The following is an 8,673-nucleotide window of genomic DNA, read 5'->3' as shown; positions in this document are numbered from 1 at the left end:
AAATGGAAGAGGTTTAGATATGTTGGTAGGCAGCAAAGAATTAACCAGAAGTTAGAGGAAGATGAAGAATAGAGAGAAAGTGAAGGTGACTGGAATACAGTGGAGAAGCTAGGAGGAGACTGGATCAAGGAGATGGCCTTAGAATACAGAATATCCACTTCTTTTATCAGAGAGTGGAATGATAGAGATAGATTGGCATGTGATTAAAGGAAGTCATACAAGATTGGGATTTGAAAAAAAATGTGATTAGTGTTAGGATAAGTAAATAAGAAATTCAGTCACCTTGAGAAGGGAGATTTTTATCCTGGCCAGGGTGATAGCTTGTTAAAGTCTTGAGGGGTGGAAAACTTATAAATTAGTGAGGAAAAAGAATAGGGTTATGGGTCTTAAGAAGTAGGGAAAGAGGGAATAATGCAAAATTGTGATTGAATAAAGAAATTTCAGAGTTCATCCTAAATATAGTGGAGGTGGAATGGAAGAGGTGGGATCTGAGGAGACTGAAAAATGGAGAAATTAGGCTATTTGAGGTGGCATCAATATATGAAGTCCCTTAGTTTAAGGGCAGGCATACTCTTGCCAGACCAGTAATCTGAGAACAAATCCTTCATCTCATCATTTACTTTCTCAAGAAACCTGCAATGACTCCATAGGATCATGTCTTCTGTTGGTTTTTCAATTTAGAATATACACTCACTTTATTTAACCAACTTGTTTTCCATTCATCTCAAAGTAATAATGATGATGTTACATATCACTTTTCTTTTTTTTTGGCAAGGCAAATGGAATTAAGTGACTTGCCCAAGGCCACACAGCTAGGTAATTATTAAGTGTCTGAGTCAGATTTGAACTTAGGTACTCCTGACTCCAGAGTTCATGTTCTATTCACTGCACCACCTAACTGCCCCTACATATCTCATTTCAAGTAATTCTTAATCCTTCCAACAACCCTGTGAGATAGGTGTTGTTATCATTATTTTCATTATATAAATGACCTGAGATTTAGAAGCTTAGTAACTAGTAAAAGTATGCATTCAGGTCTTCCTTCAAACATATCATTTTCATGTGACCTAACTGATTTTGCTTATGTTGTTCATCCTGTCTGAAATTAGATTGACAGAATGTTAAAAGCTGATAGGGATTGTAGAGAACATTTAGCCCAATCCCCTCATTTGATAGAGGAGAAAATTAAGGACTATGAAAATGAAGAAAGTTGTCCAAGGTCATACAACAAGAAAGTAGCAGAATCATGGCTTTAACCTATGTCTTCTGACTCTAAAAGGAGTGCTTTTACATGTTACTATCTTCCTGTGGACCTCCATTATACTCTTTCTTCTCCATTAAGCCTTGTTTGATCATTCTAATCCACATTCTTCTCTGAATCCCATGTTGTATATGTTATCATAGAGCTAATGTTGGGACAAACCTTCAAGGTCTTTTGCTTTACTTTTTATAAAACTGGTATCTTATAGGCTACAGGAAATAATAGTCAGGAGCACTGAACTGAACTTAATCTCTTCAAATTTCATGTATGTTAATTTTTGTTTTCTTTTTAAGTTCTTTATGACAATGTCTCATGATACCACATCACCTTCTAAATGTTCAATAAATACTGCTTGATAAAGGGGATGACATCTTTTGTAATGTCATGGCTACTGTTATGCTATATATTGTTGTGGGAAAGGGGCATTTGGGAAATTTAAAACATGAGTTTGTGATGCCTTCAACTTAAGCTGAGAAAAAGTATACAATGCAATCTTTCAACATGATAGCATAGTAAAATTTCAGAGTTGTAAAGGTACTTAGAGATCACCCAATCTAACCCCTTACAGATATGAAAAGAGATGTAGAGAAATAAACTGACTTTCTCAAGATTAGTAACAAAATTGGCCCCAGGTCTCAAAATCCAGAACCACAGATCACTACACCATAATAGAATGGAATTTGTTATAATTTGTCTATATTGAATCCTGTCCTTATTGAACCATGAAATTCACATAAATTACAAAGGGATTTTGCTGTAAAACAATCTTGCCCCAAAGTGGACCCATTAAAGGATCTTTCAGCATACAGTTATACTATAGCAAAACACTATTGTAAGTTTCTAGATTTCCTGTCCCCACCCCCTTAAGCTTCTGAATGAACCTAACCAACAATTACCAACAGCTTTTGCTACCTCTTCTTTGTTAACATGAGCTTGGCGCTAAAAATCCATTTTTTTTTTTTTTTGGTTCTCTGAAAGTATCTTCTGGCTTTCATGTCTCAATTTTAGATCTATTCACATCAGTCCTCATTTATATGTTCTTTCTTCTCTATGAAAAAAGTAAGTGGTAAGTGAAAAGGTAGTAAAGAGGGCATCTGAAGAGTCTGGAGGTTGTCTCCTCTTAAAGGAAGATAGTCATTACAATCACCCAAAAATGTGAAATTCCAATTGTGGTCATCTTTGTCTCTCTTTTCCCCAAACTCTTCTGAATCCCTAGAACATTTTATAATGCAAATTTAGAATCTAATTACATTCTGTGGTGCTTTGTTCAATATCTTCTCTTGACAGACTATAAACTCCATGAAGGCCTTTATCTTGATTTATATTTCTTTTGTAGTCTCCATAGTTGTGTAATCCACGATAAGTGTTTAGTACAGTGGATAAGTACACAACAAATACCATTTAATTTCCTTTATAATATTAGATCTCATATTTGAGGGAAAAATTCAAGAATTCTTCATGGGAGATGTGGTAAAATTTAGAACAGTAAGATAATTGCTTCGGCATCTGGGAATTTGAAATGATTTCCCTAGTCTGGGAACAACAGGTAATGAGGGCAATACAAATGACATGGATAGGGTTAAATTGAGAAGATATGAAATAAATGTTTAACTTCTTAGATTTAGTGGAATAATATTGATCAATAACTATTTTTGTATTACTTTTGCTTAGTTTATTAACAATCTCAATTCTCTGACTACAAAATGGAGACAGAGTGACATTAATTCAAAGAGAATTCATTCATATGGTTTGTGGAGGTGGAGAATTTGTGTGATTGTGACATAGAATTTTAGAACTTGAATGCAGCAAGGATCTTTAATGGCCTTCTAATTCAAGTCATACCCAGAAGGAATTCACACTATAAAAATGGACACCCAGCTTCTGTTTGAAGATCTTCAATGATGGGAAATTCTACAATTTCTTAAGGTAGCCCTTTCTACTTTCAGACAATTATAATTACTGGAAGTTTTTCCTGATGTGGGAGAGTCAGACTCCATGCCACTAAACTCTGACAATATTTTCTTCCCTACCTAATTCCTCCCACACCCCCACACCCACACCCCCATTCCTTTTTTAAAAAAATTCTGAGAGGGTTTCTTGTTTTGCAGTCTTCAGATCTCTGCAAATGACTTTAAAGTCTATTTCCTTGAGATCCCAGATATATGCCAAACCCCATTTAGAGCCAATTTTATGATTAAGTGTTTTAGGGAAGCCAAGTTGACAAGGCAGATTTGGCGTCCTAACTCAGTCGGCTTGTTTAATAGTTGAAACTCACCCTCACATGTATGATGTCAGTATGTTTTGGACAGAGCTAACTTAAAACCAGACCAGGCAATGACAGCAACAAATCAAACCTAAAAGAGTGTACAGGAAGGAGAAAGTTTATCTTGCCAAAACAGCTTTGAAATTCTCATGTCAGCAAGTCTTAAATTTTAGCCTGTACATGAACTTCACAGAAAAATATTTAAGAAGTTTAGCACATTTCTTTACATGCCACTTTTACCCCTGGCACTATTTAAACTCTAAATTAGGAAATGGGAGGTGGATATTGAGTAGAATTATCGCTTAAATAATGATGAAAATGAATTAGATCAACTGGGAGAGTGAAATTATAGGTCTGAATCTATTGTTTTAGGTGATAGAAATGGAACTGGAGAGAGAAGCAACAGAGAGAAAAAAACACAGACATTGAGGAGTCCTGCTTGAAGCAAAAGAAAAGGCATATTTTCTTATAGACCATTAACTGTGATCTCACTAAAGTGAAGCTTCCTATTAGTACTGAATACTTGTCCTGGCTCATGCTCAATAGCTGTGGGCAGAGAACTAACCCATTCAGCAGAGAAAAAAAGCACCATAGTACCTGAAACACAGGCAATTTACTGTGGTTATGGAAGCAGGGATTTATAAAATATTCTCCTAATCAGGAAATGTTGTTGGTTGTTCTCATTCCAATAGTCAAATAGATCTGTGATTTCAGCAATTTCCATGTTTCCTCCAGTAATACATATTATAACCCATCCATGACTCCCTACCTGGTTCAATGACTATCCATATCCACTAGTAAATTCACCATAGGGGAAACTCAATGTCTCAGAGATCTTTGCTTCCTTTCTAACATTCCAAGTACACTAGCAGTCCACCTGTCGTTTTCTACCTGTATTTTTTTTTATACTTTTACTACTTAAGCTCACCTTCACTATGTGATCAGACCATCCTCTTTTCCTATCAGACATTTCCCTAATGACATCTTTTACTCCTGTTCTTCAAAATCAATTATTGATTCTGTGTTGCAGTTTGTTTATACCCTTGAGTGATAGACATTTAAGTCCTTTTGAAAACTATTATGTGAGATTCAGTTAGTGGAGAAAAATGATTTTTTTTCTCTTCTAAAATGATTAATGCAGAAAAATAACAAATAATATAATTAATAAAATAATAAAAATAAATAGAATAACAAACATAAACATAGTTTCTAATCCTTCCATGGTTTAAATTCAGGAATAAATGGAATCATCATGAAAAGGATCTCTACAACCTCTACAAGTAAAATATCTCTTCCTCTTATCTTCTGATAATTTGTAAATCCTTAACTGTCAAACAAAACCTAATATTCCATAATTAGAGAAGAGGCTGAAAATGCAAATTTCCCTAAAAATAATGATACGGTGATTTAAATGAAGATTTCTTCATGGAAAAAAAATTTGTTAGAAGCTGGGAGAAATTTGAATATTGACTATGAAGTATTAGAAGAGGTGGGCATCATTGTATAGAGTAAGGATGAAGAAAAACTTAATTAGGAAATTTGAAACCACAATTTTGCCTAGAACTAGCCCTACTCTTAGATTTGCATGCTTGGACACAGTTTAATTTCTTCTGTGTGTGGTTAACTCAGAAGGGGTAACAAATAAAAGTAGAGACAATAATTTCCTGAAATTATTTCTAGTTCTAACAGAGACTATGTTTCACACTTCATATTCCTTATTCTCTTGTTTTCTAGACAGCAAACTGCTTTTCCAAAAGGATCCTGCCATTCAACCTTTTCAGGTAAGATTTTGCAAAAATGTTCCTGTAAGTATTATAGATTATATTTGAGAATTTTAATCCTTGAGATTGACTGGGTTCTTTCAAAGCCCTATATCTCTTCCTAGACTTCTTTCAAAGAGAGATAGTGCCCCAGAAAATGATGGTTATACCTTACTTTCACTTGGCAAGATTATGTATGTGTTCAGTTCTAATTGTATTTTAGAAAGGACAATGATAAATTTAAAAGTATGAAGAGGAGAGCACTCAGGGTAGTGAAAGACCTCATGATATTATCATAAAAGATTCTATTGAAGAAACTTCATATGCTTAACCTGAAGAAGAGAAGAGTTTGTAGCAAGAAAATTGATTTTATGTATCCAAAATTCATGCCTTCTCTCAAGGGGAAGAATGTTTAGACTGATGAGAAGACTGAGAATAATGACTAAAAGTTGCATATAGACAGATTCAGGCTTCATTTGAAGAAAAAACAAAGCCATTCTAATGATTAGAACTGTTCAAGAGTTTAATGGCTGTCCAGGAGATAATTGGTATCTCCTCCCTGGGAGATGAAGGAGAGGGCCTTTATGAAAAAGGCTTCATGACTCTTTATTGTGTATTTAATAGAGACTGTACCATGTGTCCTATAAGGTTTCTTCTAACTGAGATTTTATGATTATGTGATTCTGGACTCCCTTATTTCTCCCTGCACCCCCTTCCACAAGGCAGTACTAACACCATGTAATATCATGGATGCCTTTCATAAAATTGAAGGTTTTTTTCCTCTCTATTAGTCAAAATATTTTACCTTTCTCCCTGGTAGATTGCTTTATCTGTGTCAGGAATTAGAGTTGCATGGACATTTTCCATCTGAAAATATTCTTTAATATGATCTGGTAGATATTTGATGAGTAGTTAATACTGACAGAATTGTACACAAAAGGTAAATATCAGGAATCCTATATGGTCCACTAATATTATGCTATTTTTAAATTTTATTACAAACAATGGAGTTTTTAATCTCTATGTCAAGAACTTCAAATTTAATAAAGAATGATTTCTCCCAAGAAAACTTTTTAGTTTGACTTGATTGTATATATTGTTAGGAAATGCCAAAAAGATCCTATGATTTCTTTCAAAACACCAAAGGCAAATATAAGTAGCAATAAACAAAGTTTTACCTTGATGTGCTAAAATTATTCATGCTGTAGCTTAAGGTAAGTATATATTTTTTCCAGATCATTCACATTTTACAAGAGTCAGCTTGGGAAGACAGAAACCAAAAATACTCTTTTTGTTAATAGAATCTAATTTCCAAAGTCAACTAGACCACAAACTTCCCCATTTTACAATAGCTCAGGCAACCACATTGGAAAATGCTCTTCTTGATTTACTATGGTTCTAATCAGCACTTTGCATGTGGAAAACTCACCATGTGTCTCAGACCTCTTTAACACTTATGCTTTTCTAATAAAACTGCCTATTTCTCCCTCTGTCGGTTTTAGAACAAATGCCTTGTCAAAAAAGAGAATTCCATTTTGACAGCTTTTTTCTTTTATGGTTAATTGAGGTGATAGATACACTTGCCATTTATCTAAGCACAGAAAAGAAGATTAAGACATTTTTCTACATGCATTCTCTGTATTAGAAGAGGTCATTTTCTGGGGTCCTTTTAATATGCCTGTGCAATTAATAGTAGTGATAATTCTGCTTCCTATCACAGCATCTTTAAAGTTCTTTTTCAAATTGACAAATAAAACTCCTTTCTATACGTGGGGTTTGAATTAGAGTAATTTTTAAGTTCACCCCCCCAGGGCTTTCTCCTTTCTGTCTTGAAAATTAATACTAGCTAAAAAATACAAAAGATAGTGCACAAATTCAGTCATTTCAAAGATAATGGAATGTGGTTTATAAGGAGGAAAAGGTCATATTTCAAATCCTTTTAATTTCATTCCAAAATTTGTGAGGGATTACCCTAGCATTGTTGGATTTAAAATTATAAGATTTGAACTTTTTTTTGGTGCTAGATATCTCTAAACTTTTAGTTGCCTTGTGGTACTTTGTTATGTCACTTTTGATTTACCAGAGGGAAATTTTTGTGTCTTTTATGTTTTCAGCATGCCAGGGCATGCAAAAACATTCTCAATAGTGATATCCATTATTCATTTTTATGTTAAGTACTCATTTATTACAGCTACCATATTAAGCAAGCATTTTCTTAATGTTATTCCTATTCAAATCTGGAAATAAATTGAAACAAAAAATAAAATTAGAGCAGTTTCTGAATATTAAATTGTCAGAGGGAATAATAAAAACAGACATGCTCTTAGAACTGAACACAGATTTCCTGGGCAGTGACTAGGCTCGTTAGTCTATAAAATGTGTCTTACTACCAATCCCTTTTGGGAGAGATCCTAAACATGTTCTAAACCTAGGCTTTAAAGTGATTCTTTCTAGTGTTATGAGGCGGGGGTGGGGTGGGAGTTAACTAAAAAGCCAGAGTGTATAAGGCAGAGCGGGGGAGCCTGACCTCTCTTTTAATTGATGAAGATCTTCTTGAAACTGAATTTAGCCTATGTGAATGGGCTTAAAACTGAGATTACTAGAATAGAGAGAGGACAAGCTCCCCAAACCCCTGAGTTTCATCAGTGGTTATTTGTGTATTAATTTTGAAAAGAGCAATCCTCATAATCCCTGAAATATCTAACACTGTATTTGTTTATTGGTAAGGAAAATCCTTTTTATTTGCTGGTGGTACCTAAGATCCCTTCTGTCTCTATTCTCCAATGATCCTACCAATCAAGCTGAGTTTTAAGAGGACTCAAGTTCATCTGAGAGAAGTAGCAATCTTGGGATACAAGAATGGTCTACTAAAGAGTCAATTTCTGGACTTCTAAGTAGGAGAAGAGTGGGAAATGAAGAAAAGAGAAATCCTTCATTAGGTAGGTCCATTGTAGTGACGCAGGGGAAAAATGTAGCCGGCTAAAAATTCAGGTGAAACATCTAAGAATTCATGTAAAAGATCTTACCCATTAGAAATTTTAGGAAACAAAAAAATTATTAAAGAATTATTGTAGCTTATATACATACATGTATACATTAGCATCAACAACATAAACCAAAGAATGAGCAGCAAGGAAAGGTAAGTTTTTTTGTCCTTCATTCTCAAAGACAACCATGACATCAGGGAGGGGATGCTATGACAAGCACATGAATTGGATTTGAGTGAGGGAATGCTGTGCTAAGTAATCACCAGCCTTGGAGATGATTCTGAATGTGAAGTAATCAGGGTTAAGTGACTTGCCCAAAGTCACATAGCTAGTAAGTGGCAAGTGTCTGAGATTAGATTCAAACTCCCGTCCTCCAAAGACTCCAAGACTAGTACCATATAG

At 34.5% G+C, this 8,673-nt stretch overlaps 1 protein-coding gene across 3 annotated transcripts in view; it reads left to right on the top strand.

The window, feature by feature from the left end:
• Positions 1–3,092: 3,092 nt before the first annotated feature.
• LOC141491990 (casein kinase II subunit alpha'-interacting protein-like) overlaps positions 3,093–8,673 on the top strand; it is an 80,791-nt gene continuing 75,210 nt past the window's right edge. Inside the window, exons 1-3 of one of the 3 annotated variants that reach the window (XM_074192678.1) lie at positions 3,093–3,187; positions 5,259–5,305; positions 8,086–8,223. The gene's annotated coding sequence lies outside the window, so the exon portion shown is untranslated. Of the gene's footprint in view, positions 3,188–5,258; positions 5,306–8,011; positions 8,224–8,673 lie in introns of all 3 variants that reach the window. The other 2 variants (XM_074192679.1, XM_074192677.1) reach the window with 2 other exon arrangements.

The sequence above is a fragment of the Macrotis lagotis genome, chromosome 6, assembly GCF_037893015.1.
Source record: "Macrotis lagotis isolate mMagLag1 chromosome 6, bilby.v1.9.chrom.fasta, whole genome shotgun sequence".
Lineage (NCBI taxonomy): Eukaryota > Metazoa > Chordata > Mammalia > Peramelemorphia > Peramelidae > Macrotis > Macrotis lagotis.
Note: the sequence above shows the minus strand (reverse complement) of the source record. Positions and strands in the feature narration are given on the sequence as shown.